Source organism: Grus americana, chromosome 1 (genome assembly GCF_028858705.1).
Source record: "Grus americana isolate bGruAme1 chromosome 1, bGruAme1.mat, whole genome shotgun sequence".
Classification (NCBI taxonomy): domain Eukaryota; kingdom Metazoa; phylum Chordata; class Aves; order Gruiformes; family Gruidae; genus Grus; species Grus americana.
In genome coordinates, this window is record NC_072852.1 from 29,859,237 (window position 1) to 29,877,213 (window position 17,977).

At 38.9% G+C, this 17,977-nt stretch overlaps 1 protein-coding gene across 5 annotated transcripts in view; it reads right to left on the bottom strand.

The window, feature by feature from the left end:
• The window catches only part of FOXP2 (forkhead box P2), a 439,753-nt gene that overhangs the window by 311,527 nt on the left and 110,249 nt on the right, over positions 1–17,977 (bottom strand). The window contains exon 1 of one of the 5 annotated variants that reach the window (XM_054845625.1): positions 14,073–14,128. The exons of the other annotated variants lie outside the window; for them this stretch is intronic. The gene's annotated coding sequence lies outside the window, so the exon portion shown is untranslated. Of the gene's footprint in view, positions 1–14,072; positions 14,129–17,977 lie in introns of those variants that run through there. 5 annotated transcript variants of the gene reach the window in all.

Sequence of the window (17,977 nt, forward strand, 5' to 3'; positions counted from 1 at the left end):
TGTTCTTGTAAGGAGACACGTACAGGTTTCTAAATCAGTAATGTATAAAGTCAAAGAGCACCTGACCCTTCTGCCATGACACATGCACCATATCAAACTCACTCACTCATGCTAAGAGGTTGTCTAGTCTGAACTCCTGCGTAAAATAGCATCGGAATTTAGACTGGGTCACTTATGACATCAGCCAGAAGCATCTTCAAAACTTTCCAAAAAGGCAATTCCACAACCTGGCTTCTCTAGGCAACCTGTTCTGCTGCATAATTGTCCTTTTTTCAAAAGATTGAAAATCTTTTCCCTTACATTGAATCAAAACCTTCAAACATAAGAGCTCCATACATTCAAACTGCTCCTTCACGTAAAGGGTAGCCCTCCTACTCATCTGCCTGACTCTTCTGTAGAGCTTCCATCCATCCATCACTGAGCTTCCACCATTCAAGTTGTTCTGCCACTTGGCAGCTTATCCCAATGATGCCATAGCTCTGCATCTGCATGCGGAGCTCTAGCTCCTCCTGTTTCCTCCCCACCTACAAAAATCCCATCTAAATAAATAAACTGAAAACCCAACAAAAACAACAACAAAATATAAAAAATTAAACATCCACACAAACAAATTCCAGGGGAAAAGAAACACAGAACAGTTAAAATCCACCCCCCTCAACAATGCAGAACCCACCTCATCAATTAAAATACATAAAAAAACCCCACAAACTGCCAGAAAACATGACAGACACACCTCTTAAGCTTCTAAAGACCAAATGGAAAACAAGGGGGAAAAAGATAGATAAATAAGCCATACAAACTGTTAGGGAAAATGGAAGAGGAAAAAACCAAACCAACCAAAGAAAAAAAAGTTTCTAAGATAACCTACCTGGGGAACCACAATACGCTGGCAAAAAAGCCACCATGAAAATACAGGCTATTGTCCCTCCAACTGCTGTCATCTCCGTTAGCTGACTGTTCGCAGCATCTGCTAAGTAGGTGTTCCCCACTTTGGCTGAATTGGCTGGTTACTCCATCATCAGCGTGGGGCTTCCACAGGGCTTCCATGGGACTTCCATGGCTTTACCACATCCTCAGTTTGGGCAAGTCAAGGATTGCTTACAAAGCTTATGAGGTTGGTTCCATACTGGTATGATCACCAGGGTTAGCTACAGATAATTGTCACAAACTAAATGTCCGTAAGATGACTGGATCCTCACAGACATCCCTACCCTAAAACCGACATTTTGCATCACTTCATTTATTGTACCTTTTGCAAAGAATAAGAGACTTTCATGTCCTTGATGCCATATTCCTTCTCAGAGACCCTGCCCAGTGACCTGAACAAGAGATCTCTCTAGAGGACACTGCTCGCATATCTCTGTCATCTGTTCCTTGGTTCCCTACTCATAGCTACATCAAACTGTAGAGAAAAAACTCTTACACACAAGTCAGTCCTCCCTCCAGACACAAATGTACAATCCAGTCTTCAGCTATGCTATGTTTTCATATGGACCACTTCAGGTTACTGGGCAAGCTCAAAGATTCAAGTGTTGGGTTTTTTTGTTTTGGGTTTTTGTTGTTGTTGGGGGGGGGGTTTGTTGTTGTTTTTTGTTTTTTGTTTTTCACAAAAATGAGAGAATGACTGCTCTTGAGTATCAGATCCACCTGGAAGTTAACAGCCCATTCATGTTAGACAACACAGAGACTCTTCTTCAGCAATGACCAAGGAAGACAACATTGAGAAAGAGGATACACACATAACCTATACTCTGAATCAATCCCTAAAGACACCTAAGAAACAGAGCACCTTCAGAACACTGAAAAATGTCCCTATAAGTATGGCAGATAAGTATTAGGGCCATTAGATATTCCTGCCTGTCTTGTACAAGTACACGTCACATGAGGGTATGACTCAAAGTAAATTTCTAGCCACATTCAATAACTGCTTTGGAATCTATGTCCTTGAAGGGGCAACAAAAGCCAAAAAAACCCTACCACTATTTCAAAGAGGGTCACTGAATAAAAACGAGTAAGCTTGTTACAGGGAAGAAAAAAGGGATGGCTACAAGAGTCTCATCTTTACAGATGGCATGGAGACTGATTAAAGAGATCTTTTGCAAGAAATGCATACAACCTATCACAAAACACTAAGAAAATCCAGAGAAGGGAGCTGCCATGAACAAACAGGAAGAAGGAGGTTATTAGAAAGAAAAAGGCATCCTTCTAAAAGCTTCAAGTTGTGTCCAGGTGAGGAAAATAGAACAGATTGTAATCTCTTGGAGGCTTAAACATAAATACACAGCTGGGGACTGCCCCAGCCCACAGTATCAGGCACCTCAGTGGGGACAGGCCAAGGCTGGGGGTCAGGATCAGGCCCAGTCAGGAGCCTCCCACATAGAGCCACCTGGGAGCTACTGCCCATGGCTGGCAGAGAAAATGGGCCCCCCAAAAACTGGCTTTGCATCCACGGTAGAGGAGTTTGGAGAAGTTACTAGGCCAGACACCCTCCTTACAGAGATACGTCACAGGATCTGTCTTGAAGTGCCATGAAATAGCTGAGCTTATAATAATGGACAAATGCCTGCTTCAAATTGTCTTAGTATCAAAGGAAGGTGGTAAATATGAAATAAAATAAAAAAATCTAGAGAAGATCCAGAAAACTACAGATCAGTACACACAGAGTTCACACTAGGCAACTTGGTATCAACCACAATAAAGAATATATGTATATCAATATATAGGTTATGTTGGGAAGGAGTCAACATTCCAGTATGAAAAGGAGGACATGTCTTGGATGATCACAGTTTTTTTAAGAAGTCAGTGAGAACACAGACAACAGAGATCCATTTGCAAGTCCTGTATTTCCAAAAATCATTTTATAAGCTCTTTTACCCAAAGTCTCTAAAAGAAATTAAACTGCATGGAAAGGAAAAAAAAAAGGAGGTCCTTGCACTGCTTAAAATAATTAAAAGAGAGGATATTAAGAATAAAAATAAATTACAGTTTGTAGTATTTCCCAGAAGGAGATCAGCAATGGATATCCAAAGCACCTACCTGTAAGAAGCCCAGTGCTGTTCAGCATGTTCAAAAATTATCTGGAAAGGGCATGAGCCATGATGTGACTACATTGTCTCTTAACACTATATAATATAATACTGAATGTGAAGTGATAAATAGCAGGTAATATTTAATTATAAGAAATGTACGATGTCCACAGAGAAGAAACAAAGTTAAATATGCAATGATGGCCTTTGAACAACTTAAAAATGAGCATTTCCAACTATAAATTATGGTCCTGTGAAAACCTCACCTCAGTTTTCAGTAGCAAACTGAACAACAGAAGTGCTAAGAAAGGCGGGGGGGGGGGGGGGGGGGGGGAATGAAACAGAAGGATGCAACTGTATAAATTCAGTGGCAATGCAACAGTGTTTAGAACCCAATATATGGCTCTGTCTTCCTCTCGCTCCCTAGCCAAAAAGATTATTGTAGACCTGTAGAAGATTCAGAGAAAAACAGGATAGTGAAAAGTACAGATGGCTTTTGTACAGGCAATAGCTATGTAGACCTATGCTACAGGTTTTATATGCTAAAAAGTGTCTCATATCACTCCAGTATAATGCATAAAAAGTTGCAAGCATGCAAAACATTAAAAACTTTTTTTTTTAAAGAAAAATAAAGAAACTAGATAGAAATAAGTGGCTTCCTGGAGACCAAAAGGTACTAATAACTATAAATGGTTAGAGCAAGTTGAGAGTAGAAGAGGCACTGGTAGGTCTCATTTTCAGGGACTTCAGGCTCCGAGCTGTAGCTATGTCCGGTTCTCAAGAACAAAGTGCGTTCCACTCATGGTTCCCCATCTTCCACTGTGCAGTCACTTACACAATGGGATCTATTTTCCTCCTGTAAATTAGATGACCCCAAAAGCACACTCACTGATGTCTTGTTCCTCATCTGTAACTGATGAATGACACACTCACCAAACAGCAAACCTAGATGGAGCGTCCCCCCTGTTCTGGACACAGACTGCTGCAGCACTGTGCTGGTGGAGAAAAGCCATATGCTACTACTAAATGCCTTCTGCGGCCAGGATGGTGGTATGGCTGGTTACTGCTGGTGAGCAAAGACCTGTGGCTTACTAGCCATAACAGCTACTGTGCCACTATCCTCTCCAAATGTGTTGTTATGATTCTGAGACTGTCCAGGTCATCTGATTTGACTTTTACTCATCTAGGTTCACATTACTTTTGGCTGTAGTCATTTGATATTGTTATTTTGTTGCACTTGCATTTAATTATCAGTAGCAAAAAAAGAATGAAAATAGTAGCCACTGATACCTGCACAAAATGATCCCATGATTGGACAGGATAATGATGGAAACTTGATCTTTTCTACTTTCCATTCTTTTGTCCTCATACAGTTACGGAAGAATGATGAAAACTACAGGAACTAAGTACTTTGAGCAGGAGGACAAGGGATGTGTCAGAATGCTGAGTACCAGTGCCTGGCTTGAGAAGAAGGGATAAGCTGTCAATAAATGATATACCATGTATTTCAAACGTGAGCCAGAATGAATCTTCACCTTCTCTCTCTACATGCACGCATAAGTTCAAGCATATATGAAAGGGATTGTGTGTGAGCTTTGTACATGACTGTGCAAGTGAACTTAAAGGTACATTTTCAAATCTCTAATCTGCAAAGGATCCGAGCTGTAATAAAAAGATCTGGTTCTTTAATAATTATGAAGAAAAAAATGCTGTAAACTGTTATCCCTTTACAATAATTTTCTTGTGGATGTTTCATAAATTGCCCTTTTTTTCCTGAAAGATACATATCCAGCCTACATGACACAGGTACATAGATGTTCCTCAAAGAAGCTGATCCATTTTTGTTAGCAAAAACTCTCATCAACAAAACAGGATATTCAGTTAAGAAAAGAAGAACGTTTTACATATAAGAATTTTATCCACTTTTCTGTTCAAAACCAGCAGAAATGCTCATGTTAATTGTAAGTATAACTGAAGTCACTGGTGTTGTACTAACAGCTAATCGCTATGGAACATGATAAGAACCTCAGTAAAGACTCGAGTATAAATCAAGTCCTGCTGGGCTGCCATATCACTCATTACCAAAATGAAGTACATAATAAACTTGCAGATAATAACTTGATCTTTATGAAGAAAAATTTGCATGAGTGATTAGTTTCTAAGTTGGATCTTAGGCAGAAAAAGGAATTACATGCTTTTTAAAATATTTTTTACTTGGCCACTGTTAAGTAGAATCAAAACCTCCCCTGGCACAACTTGAGGCCAGTTTCTTCAGTTCTATTGCTTGTTACTTGGGAGAAGAGACCAACACCCACCTGGCTACAACCTCCTTTCAGGTAGTTGTAGAGAGCAATAAGGTCTCCCCTCAGCCTCCTCTTCTCCAGGCTAAACAGCCCCAGTTCCCTCAGCTGCTCCTCATAAGACTTGTGCTCTAGACCCTTCACCAGCTTTGTTGCTCTTCTCTGGACACGCTCCAGCACCTCAATGTCCTTCTTGTAGTGAGAGGCCCAAAACTAAACAAAGTACTCGAGGTGCAGCCTCACCAGTGCTGAGTACAGGGGCACAATCACTTCCCTAGTCCTGGTGGCCACACTAGTTCTGATACAAGCCAGGATGCTGTTGGACTTCTTGGCCACCTGGGCACACTGCTGGCTCATCTTCAGCCAGCTGTTAACCAGCACCCCCAGGTCCTTTTCCGCCAGGCCGCTTTCCGGCCACTCTCCCCCAAGCCTGTAGCGTTGCATGGGGTTGTTGTGACCCAAGTGCAGGACCCAGCACTGAGCCTTGTTGAACCTCATACTGTTGGCCTCAGCCCATCGATCCAGCCTGTCCAGATCCCTCTGTAGAGCCTTCCTAACTTCGAGCAGATGAACACTCCCACCCAATTTGGTGTCATCTGCAAACTCAATCCCCTCGTCCAGATCATTAATAAAGAGATTAAACAAGAGTGGCCCCAAGACTGAGCTCTGGGGAACACCGCTTGTGACCGGCCATCAACTGGATTTAACTCCGTTCACCACAACTCTTTGGGCTCAGGCTTCCAGCCAGTTTTTTACCCAGTGAAGAGTGCACCTGTCTAAGCCAGTATCGACAGTATCAACAGTATTGAAGGCTTTACTAAAGTCCAGGTAGATAACATCCACAGCCTCTCCCTCCTCCACTAGGCGGGTCACTTGGTCATAGAAGGAGATCAGGTTAGTCAAGCAGGACCTGCCTTTCATGAACCTGTGCTGTCTGGGTAGTTGCTCTGCAGTACACTGGTTGTGCTCTAGCCACACTTTTCTCAGATCCAGTGTGATTTTCTGGACAAGAACTTCAAATTGTATGAAGAAATTTGAATTCAGCTTTTGAAAATACACTGTATGCAGGGTCCAAACGTCACCTGCAAATTTTGAGAACTGTCTCACATACCTGCAGAACTGCAGTACAACTCTTCACACTCAGTAGGTTTCTATATGTCATCCCACAGTAAATACAGAGGTAGCATCTTCTATAACTATTTTTAATTACTTTTGGATAATATTGTTACAGCAGCAAAGCCTCTTACCCAAGTCATTTAAACCAATGGTAAAAGCCAAAGAAAGAGTGATCAAATCTTTGATTTTCTTAAGATAAGAAAATGTATTTGTTCACAAAGAAGTGTGCTAGAATGAGTTTAACCTATTTAATGGATTTAAAAAAACAATTTTCGAACTAAATGAAGGGCACAAGTTAATTTAAGCATTTATACAAATTCTCATTTCTGCATCAAATTTCATAATAAATGGGTAAAACAATTCCCATAGCAACCTTCTGCACTGTATGATGAACATGTTCCTCATGAAACACAAAACATCTTCTATCTATCTGAAACATACAAATCATAACATAATGGGAATGTGGATAGCTTTTATGTTTCAAAAGCAATAAATTTTCTTGGACGTTTTTCTATTTTTATGCTCATCTTGTGACTTTCTTCAGTCAATCAATCAATCAATCAATTTTACATTAATAAAATGGCAAAAAATGGCCCTCATACAAACACCTCCAGGCACTGTACAAGCTCAATATAAAATAAATAGAGTAAAATATTAATAAGCTAAACTATGTATTTTTGCTTTCTAAAATATTAACAATTTCTTTTAAAAATGGGATGACTGAAATGCTTATGGTAAAAGAATCCTATTCACTTCAAAAAGTTACAATGCAATTACTTTTGCCAGTAACACCGTTTGCTTTGGCTGTTACAGAGCCAACAAATTTTAAGTTATGACAATTGACTGAATGTGATCCTGTGGAAATTCCTGTCAGGGATATGAGTCTGATTCAACGCCCCAGAAGGAAAATCGTTCCACTAACCCACTAGGGCTCATTAAAAACTGTCAGGTAACATACAGATTCTGTTCCTAAACTACTTTCATTTTTATGTATAATCAGTGGCACAAACCACCAATCTGTGGTCTCCAGCCCCGAAAAAATAAGCACCCACCCCTATAAAATCAGGAATATGAAACACAAAAACTCACATTTACATTCCAAAGGTAATTACTACATTGTAACCTAAGCTTTTAGTTTCCAGATCTTACTGTGCAACAAACAATGGCCTCTCCTTATAAGAAAGTAGTTCATGATTTTTACTGTTCCATCTGTCCCGGTTTCAGCTGAGATAGAGTTAATTTTCTTTCTAGTAGCTGGTACAGTGCTGTGGTTTGGATTTAGTATGAGAATAATGTTGATAACAGATAGATGTTTTTAGTTGTTGCTAGGTAGTTGTAGTGCCTACAATAAGTCAAGGACTTTCCAGCTTCCCAGGCCTTGCCAGGTGCACAAGAGGCTCGGAGAGCACACCCAGGACAGCTGACCCAGACTGGCCAAAGGGATATTCCATACCATATAACGTCATGCTCTGGATGCAACTGGGGAAGTGAGCCGGGAGGCAGGATCTCTGCTTGGAAACAGACTGGGCATGGAGTTGGCTTTTTCTGCACGTGGTGAGCAATTGCATTTGTGCATCACTTGTGTTATTGTTATTATTCTTATTATTGTTATTATTTCTATTATTGTTATTATTGTTGTTCACTTCCTTTGTTATCCTATTAAACTGTCTTTATCTCAACCCATGAGTTGGTTTTTTTCCCATTCTCCTTCCTACCCGCTTGGGGGGCACAGGGTGGGGGTGAGTAGGCAGCTGCGTGCTGCTTAGTTACTCACTGGGGTTAAACCACGACACTATCAAAACAGTAATTTAGCTATGGTAACAGTATGCTTTAACTATTTAGGGTTGGGTTTTTTAGACCAAGAAGGCCAATGCCCAGATACCCTCAACCCCTCCGCAGCGCATCTCTCTTACCCGAACAGCACTCACTAATGTGAGCAGAGCTAAAAGCAGCTATTTTGATTTTTTTGTTTCTCACTTCACCCAAAAACCTAGAAAAACATGCCACACTGTTCACGTTGGGTTCTTTTTTTCCTTTTGGTCACGAATAATCATCTCCCCCACAAGAGTAGTGTATTTACTGCTCTGGGTGCCCGTGGCCAGTGCTGGCAGCGGGGCTGCGGGGCAGCCCCTGTGAGGAGAGGCCGGGGCTGCCCTGTGCCTGACACAGCCGGTTCCAGCCGGCTCCAACCCACCCCCCGCAGGGCACGGCTCAGCCCTCAGCCACGGTGGCAGGGCCTCAGGGAAAGAAATTTAGGAAAGCACAAAAATGGCTGACAGAGAGGAGAAGGGAACAAAAAGGAGTGAGAAACAGCCCTGCAGACACCCAGGTCCATGAAGAAGGTGAGGTGGTGCTTCCTGATGAAACCAATGCTTTAATTTTATTTCTCACTGCAATAAATTAATTTTCCCCAAGTTGGGTCTGTTTTGCCCGTAACGTTAACTGGTAAGCAATCTCCTTGTCTTTATTTTAACCCAGGAGCTTTTCTTCATCCTATTTTCTCCCTCCTGTCCTGTCAAGGACACTCACCTACTATCTTTACAGAATCATGATGCTGGACATTTTACTAATACTTTGAAGGATGTTTATAGACTATAAGATTGTGAAAACTTACTGCATATATTCTGAAGACTGGTAGCCCTGGTAGCTGTGGAAGCCAGGGCATGTACCTGGTGGAAGGGGAAAAGTAAGAGTACTGGCAGACAAGTGTGTTACTGCTGAGTATCCTGGGTTGTACACTTTAACTGCTTTGGGATAGCTCTGGGTGCACATGTGGCCATGTAAGCACAAGGACAAACATAAAATTCCACTGCAGTAAATGAAAAAGATCAAGTAAGCTGGTATTTAATGCACACAGATTGTCTTTCACACCACAGCAGATGCACTTCAGATGTTACTCAGCAGTAGCTTTTCCACCTGCCCTTATCCAGAGTCTTGCGCAGTGATAACAGGAAAAATTCAAGCAGCTGAAGAGTTAAGTAATAAAAGCAGGAGAGAGGAGAAAAGACAGATGATAGAGGAGAAGAAGAAGAAATTAATAGGAATAATGAAAGAATAAACAGTTAAAATGCGTGTAAAGACAAGCAGCAATATGCTGGTGTCAAAGGTAAAGTAAAAGAGATTAAAGTCATAGGTTACCGATGTCATGAAGCATTTATTTAAATATGATCCTGCTGTCCTGAACTGTAATGTAAAAAGGACTCTTTCGAAAACTGCCTGCCAGCAGTCTCAGGAAGGCCTTCTGTTGCATACTGCCTGTAGGAAATTTAAACTGTCCTTGATTTAAAGCAATTGAAACTTTTCAATGAAATACAAAACATAAATTTAATTTCATGTGATGTTACCATTAAACACTATACTATAAGAGGTGCTTTCTGAAATGTTACTAGATGGAAGAGATTTCCAGGATAGCTCAGAACTGATGTAACCAGGCTACCCTTCAACAGTGAAATTCCCACTGATGTCAGCAGCACAGATTTAAAGCCAAACTGAGCACTTCTGAAATTCCTTTACTTGTGGATTCTGCAACTGGGATTCATGCAACGCTGTTCTATCTATGATTCCATCTCCACTGCACACCTTTCGGTAGATACATTATAAGGAGAAATAAATATAAAACTGGGATCACTTCAGCGTCTCTGAGTCAGCATTCTGTTGACTCTACTGATTGTAATAAAACTCTTTGTCTGAGACAAGCAAACAAGATCTGGCCCTTGAGTTCATAGTATTCAAAACACTCAGTAGGAAGCCTTTCTAAAGATTTGAGACATCCTTTAAAAACAGAATAATTTATTACATTGCAAAGAATAGAAAATATCCTTCCTCTCGGTAAGTCTGTAAACATGGCAGGATCTACTCAGTTGCCCACCGAGTGTCCAGGGTAATCCCATCTGGCCTCCAGCTGTCACTACAGAAGGATGAAGGTCTCCTGTGTCATATCTGCCAGCCCTCTCAGGCTCAGATTTGCAGGATGCAGAATGAAGCCCACCATGTCAAGTACAAAACAACTGGGCTATGTTCAGCAGATTTTACATTGTTTTTACAAGGCTTCAGTACTGAGCAATTATAACAACATGTAAAGGTGCTCAGGTAAATTTGTACATTTGCAAGCTCATATGAGGCTTAACCAAAGTACTCCATACTTAACCTTGCTCTTTTTGCATCTTACCCACTTATTTTTATCCTGAATTTGTAAATCACTTTCCTAATGCCAAACTGTCTGTATGATCTATTAAAACTTTACCCCAACTAATTCATATAAAATACATGCTAATATGTCTACAGTAATCACAAAGCAAACACATACATTTTGCTGATAAATCCAACTTTAGTTCCTCATATGCCAGATAGGCATTGACACAGTGTTCACTGACATGCAGCAAAAAAATATATTTGCAATATATTTTTAATCTCTTTCATTGCTGAAGTCAATAAGCTTTGACCAAAATTACTATGGCTAATTCTGCTTTTTCTCTTTCAATCACTGAAGTGTAAAATAGAGGGATTTTGGTTGGTATTAAGTGTCAATTCCAACACAAGCTTAAATTTAGTGTTTCTAGTGCACCCCTCGGTTGTTATATGTGAAGAAAATCATAAAGCAACAGGTGACTTCAACTGTTTAACTGATGTTGGTTACTGCATGAAGTGAAAGTACAACACTGCAATTTCGTTTAGTTGCTAAAGTTACCAATTTCAAAATTTCCACAGATGTGAGGTATATAAAATTTTTTGAAAGATACTTTTCCTTAAAAAAAAATTCAACCAAGTGGAAGATATATTTTCTACTGTTTCCGTATTTGTCCTCTCCATTTGTGACAGCCTACTTTATCATCACCACTTAGATGGAATGGAAATACCCACCAGCTGCAGATAATGTAAAAACTTCAGATGGCCAGTACAAATAATGGACTGCTCATTGCCATTTACAGATTAGTAACTTTAGCATATATCACATTTATTTAATTTTAATTCTATTAACTTGTTTATACCCCCAAATTTTACAACTCCTGACACAAATCGGAAATGTTTGCACACAGGAATTTCTGAACTAAGTTGTGCTGTTAGATTGACTCATAATATTTTTCTATTTTTGTCTGTCATTAGAATTCTGCAATTAAAAAAGCAATCAAAGAATACACTGACAAAAATCTGCAGCTGCCATTATGCCCTCCATGACAGAAATATTTTGCTCTATATTGAAATATCCATCAACATCAGATGTATTCTGGGACTGTCTGTAGTCTCTCTGGACAAAAGGCAGATCAGAGATATATGGAGATGATGTAACAAGACAACTTACTGTATAGTAGAAGAAATAATAAAGTTGCTGTAGCACAAAGAAAAGCAACTAATCTAGTATAATTAGAATTTCTGAAGTCATGTTTTCCACCAGAATATTCGACAGTGAATCACCAAGTGCCTTCTGGGCAGCACATAACGATAAACAGGCACTCGGGTTGAGTCCTCAATGAAACCTTTGCCTCCAGGACACACAGATGGGATGGGGGGAGCAGGAGGAACACATCACTATCAGAGAAGGAAGGACAGATCTTCTGTCAGTAATAGATACCTCTAATCTTCTCAGAAAAATGAGACAGCTACCAATAAAAGCTGTCATCGTGGCTAACAGAATGTGAGGACACCAGCACACCAGCTGCATGAAATAAGTCAAGATTTGATAGTAAGATCATATTCCTAACCAAAGCAAGCCTTTGCTTTCCTTTTTAAATATCTTTATAAACTTCAGTCACAAAGAATGGAGGAAGATCAACTCAGTCTTGAATGGTACATGATGAGCCAAATGGGTGCTGCCTCCAATCAGACACAGATTGCTTCACCTCAGGAACACAGTACCTGACTGCAAGAACAGGGTATCCAGAAAGCTCATTCTCTGCAATGCCAACAGCTTAAGCTGCTTCACACAGGATATTTGTTTTGTGGACTCCTGTAGCATTAACTATGTCATTACAGCAACTTTTCCCCACTGCAGATCAAAGAGTAGCAGCAAGAGATGAGGTATCTGTGACGGATAAATGTGTTTAAGGAACCAGAACTACTACAGTCATTCTGGAACTAGCAACGTAAAACAAAAGCATCTCACCCAACTCTGCCTACTTGATATCAGTAGAGCTGCTGGGTAGGTAAGCTTAGAGCAAATTTCTCATTCCACGTATGGTATGAGAAAGGGATGAGACAAGAACGTTGAACGATAACCTCTTCTGAGATACAAGATATAGTTGTCCTGCTGTCTTGAGAACTGTGGAGAGTGATCACCAAAAAAAAAGAAAAAAGGTATCACTATCCTTAGCTTCCTTTTTCTGATTCTGAAAACTCTGTCCTTAAAAAAGCTATGGTCTCAGAGATAAGCACCAGAAAGCCGAGCATACATATTCTCTGGTTTTGATGTATTTGCAGCTCTTCTACAGCCCGATTAACTCTTTCTACAAGGTAACGATCTTGCTTTGCTTTGCTTTGCCTCTTGCTGGATAACATTAGTGTGATATTCCTTATGATGCCCAGAGGTGTGCACCAAAGTGATTCACAGATTCTGCAAATTGTCTGAACTCCAAAAGAACAAATTTCTCATCGAGAATAAAGACCCTGAGCTTGGAGGTACTCCGAGTGGCTTTTCCAGCCTTTTAATGAGGTAAATCAAACTGCCAGGAATGGCAAGGGAAATATGAAAAGATCTCTGCTGCTGCAGATACCTTTTGGATCTTTTCACCCTTACCAGAGAGGATAACCCTAGTCAGACATACCTGAAAAACAGAGTTCCCATTTACAACTAAAGATTCACTTCTCCTACGTGCTATACAAACAGCAGAAAAACAATGTCCCAGAGACAGAGGCTAAAGGAAACAGAAACAGAAGAAAGACAGAAGCAATGATTAAACATGCTATCAGCAGGCAATCAGCATGCAGGCACATTATTATTTCTTAGTAACAGTTACTTTCCTTATATATTTGCTTTAGTCTTGAAAGAAAAAATGCATTTAACTGAAATGATCAGTAGCTTTTTCAACATTCCTTTTATATAAACCAAATGTATTTTATGTATATGAATATATTTGGCATTTTCACTTCTATTTTTTCTTGTTATTACTGTAACAGTAGTGAAAGCATTCATTACTTATCTTCAGCTTTTCCCTCTTTCAGTTCTTCAGTGATCAGGTTTCTAATAATTCTTCCCTATTCAAATACTGTTACAATGTTTATACATTTATTTTATAGAGATGTTATTGTTGCTTTCCATAATTGTTTTTAAAAGTACTTATATTTGAAAACAAGCAAAATAACACCTAAAGCCCGTCGAGCAAATAAGAGTATTTCTGCTAAAATGCAAACATTCAATAATTTTGAGATGTTCCCCCACATTTATGATTTTCTATGATTTTGAACATTATTTTTTAAATATTCCATTTATATGACATTTTTGCACTATACTGTCACAAAACTACAATCTAAGCTATCACAAGAATTGCTCACCAGCATAACCACAAACACTTAAAGAGTGACAAATGCTGTGTTCACCCATGAACAAACAGTATATACTACTACATTTGTGATTTTTTCTGTTATTTTTAATGAAATAAAATTGAAAAAAAAAATTATACCTAAATATATGACATACCACCAAGCTCTCCAGTTTTGCATATTTTCATGGTTGAAGAATAAACTCCAGAAAATATTAACCACCCACAGAGATCACCTTGACATGCTTTTGCTGCAGAAAATAGAACATTATACAAACTACTGAAGCCTGAAGCATACTCAAAACATCACATCCTATTTGTAAAATGCACAGAAAGAATAATGGGATCTGTAAGAACATTTAAAAAGTAATGTGTTATATTCATTTTTAACTCTAGAAAAAAAAGGGGGCTTCTCAAAAAGCAGGCATACTTACTTTGCAACGAACCCAGACTATGCTGAACATATCTGTTGGATAAATTCTACTTAGTTTTACTCATACAATCTCAAAGACATTAAAGAGTAAAATTAAGTCATACCCACAAAAAATATATATGCCTGACATGAATACCAAAGGACAAGCTACGGACAACCAATGCCCTTATATGAAAAAGTGGCAATCACATCAGAATTTCCCAAACACGTATTTGAAAGGAATCTAGTTTTCAGTTTAACTTACTTTGAAGGACAATAACATTTGTAAAAGCCTTAATTGAAAAATTACAATGTACTTCCAACTATGACCGTTCTTGAATTTAGAGAAACCAGTGTGAAGATTCAGGATGTACTTCTCCCTCGCAGGTTCATGCAAACTGCCACAGGACTGACTTCTGGTCGTAATGAAAGGATTATGCAAGTTACATCCAGTTATGATTTTAAATAAATTTTTTAAAAGGAATTGCAAAGAAAAATACAGTATTACAGCTGTGATAGTAAAAACCCTAGTGGTTGCGGAGAACCCTTCCAGTCCTAAATTCTGAGGCCAATACACAAATTCACACAAATTCTGGTTGAATATTAGCATGTATAAAGGACAGATAATACAGTTACAATGAGGACAAATAATACACCATTGTCTAATAACAAGTTTCATATGCAAAGGTCCTTTATTTGTCAATACTTGTGCTTCAGTCCATATAGAGAAGGAAAAACATGAATTATTAAAGTATATTGAATGTTTTACTAAACCTATTTCATCTCTGAATTGCTCTGAGTCCTCAATAAAGAGGACAACACAAACTCAATAAAAAGGACAACACAAAAGAGTAAGAAATTACATCTGTGAAAAACTAAATATGCATGTATAGGCATGTTTCTTTTAAAGGAAATATGATTGCACAAGAAGGAAAACATTATCTATTTGCCTAGCAGTAAATGAAATTGCATCGCATAAACATGGAAAAGACCCACTAATTCCTGTAGAGTATTCACTGGCAAGACAGCAGTCTTTGTTTTCTTCTACAGAAAGTACTGAGATACTCAAGATCTTGATCATAGAATCATAGATGGTCTTCAGCAACTTTTCTTTGAACATTCCAGACAGTCTATTAAATTAGACTAGTTAGAAATGTCAAGAAGGATTTCTGATATTATTATCCCAATATGGTCTTTCTATGCTGACGAAAAAAAGAGCAGGAAGAAAAGAGAGGGGAGGAAGATGAGACGAAGAAGGGGAGGAAGCGGGGGGGGGGAGGGGGGAGGCACAAATACACCTCAGCTATTTTAGCTCACTTAAATCTTTGCTACACTCTAATTCTCATACAACCTTCACTAAATACAGTGGTATGAAGACATTTCCTTTAGTCCATTACAAAACAGCTTCATCATCTGGCAACAGGAGAACTCAAGGATTTGGCGCTCAAAATGGCACTGCTGAACAGCATATTGGTTGGAGACTTCCTAAACTTCAGTTTTCTCCCTTTGTGATTTTTGTGCCAGAACAAACCACTGTCAATTTTTGAAATAGTTCACATTTTCACTGGTTTGGAAAGAATAATCGGTTTGAATTACTACCATTAACATTGTCTCCATCTGTTCTAGTGTTCTTCCTACACCTACCTGGGGAGTTAAGAACAGAAAGTTCAAAATCTCTAAGCTCCTGTGGTGGAGGAAGGAGAGGACTGACATGGAAGGAGCTGACAGGGCATTCAGGGAGAAGTCAGATGAATTTCTAGAGGTTACATGATGCCTTTGTACAGAAATTGGTAGATTTAAGAGTTGCTGTGCTAGAAACCATTCTGTTTCACTACATGTTTCATGCAATGTTAGCATAGGTATTTTGATGCATCGTTAGTATAGGCATCAAAACTGAGGTTTTCCAAATCAGTAAAGCTTCATGTAGGTGAATTATAATTACATCAGCTTTTAGGGTCATTTTTGGGGTTTTGTTGTTGTTGTTTGGGGTTTTTTTTGTTTTGTTTTTTCCCTGTGATCTGTTTTATTCCTGGGACTATCACTCTGCACATACTGTGAAAGTCAGCAGAGCTCAAAAGGACTCTGATGGGAACAGGCTGGGTTGTCCAATCACATAGTCTTGCCTGCATATTTGCTTCCATTTTCTTCCATTCCTTCCTTACAATAGCAAAATAAGTCTATTATATTTCTCCCACTACACCCAAAAATTCAGCGTGTCCTCGCTTCTGCAACTGGTGTCTCTAGTGGAAACTAGCAACAGTATGACAGACTAAGGAGAATGGGAAGAGTGGCAGCAGTAGGACCAGAATATAAAGACCTCTCATAAATACCTCTGATGAAGTAAAAAATACAGCTATGCCAAATGTTGCTGCCCCACAAATCTCTGTATCCCTGAGGTCAGGAAACCATGTTGCACATTGATTACGTGAAGGAGAGTATCCACTGAGCTACGTAAAGCCATGCTTGAATAAGCTTGGTCACTGCAGTATCTTCTCATATCCAAGGAATGCTAAAATTACATGAGATCAATTTCAAATTATCAGAAAAAGTGTCTCTCAGGTGCATGGTGTTTTATAAACTTTTGTTGGACTGCTTTTTGCCTTATCCTTTCCTTTCTTCTCTCATGAAATATCTCACTATGGTGATCCTCAGGATCCTTTTGAAACCTGAACTCAACATATTTCATAATTCCACAGGATTTCACAATTATCAGATGATTTTTTTTAGTAAGTAATTTTGTCTGTCATTTTCAGTAAAAGGAAAAACTATCTTTCAGAATGACAAATGAAGCAAAATAATGTAAAAACTTAAGAAATTTCATAAACACATTCTGTCAGTAATATCTACTACTGGTAGAGTTTACAGTGGGAGAAAAAGGAACTATTGAGAGCAGATCCTTATAAATTCCAATTACACTTGTGGTTTGTGGAATATATCTCATACATTTTGGCAAAGCTTCACTCACCATGTAGATTTCCAAAGTAATGCACTGAGCGAAACAGGTGTATGAACCGTATCATGAAGTAAAATTCTATGAGCAATTAGCTGCTGAAGTGTCATCAGTCAGATACTGAGAGCTCTTTCACGTGCATTGTCACTGCACTCTTAGCAAATCCTCAATGTAGTCATTAGGGAGGAAGAAAATTAAGACTTATCTCAACAGAAGAGGCACACAAAGCATTTAGAAAAAGCTGCACACAAAACGTGGTGCAGCATGAGTTCAATTATCTCCTTATGCTACAGTATGAGCGTGCAGGATGTGAAAACAGAAGGGAAATAGTACGAGTACTAAGATGCAGTCTGCACAATATAGAGAGAGCAGTTAAGTAAAGGGCATAAAAAAACATATCTGAGCACCATAGTGAAGAAAAAACCCACAAAAAGGTGTGAGAGCAAGGCACCTGAGGGCACCATGGCCTGGAAAGCAGTTGTGCTTGGAGGATTATTTTGGGTCTCAGACAAAGATAATTTTTTTGGCATAAAATGGCAAACAAATCTGTTAATTTTTTAAGGTGGTTTTTTTTTAGAATTCTAGTGCTCGTTTTATTTTATTTAACATATTTAAGAAAAGACAATTGAATTAAAGTCTTCCTTTTACCATAGTTATATATCAACAGTTCATAAACACTACTGATATTTAACAATATTTGA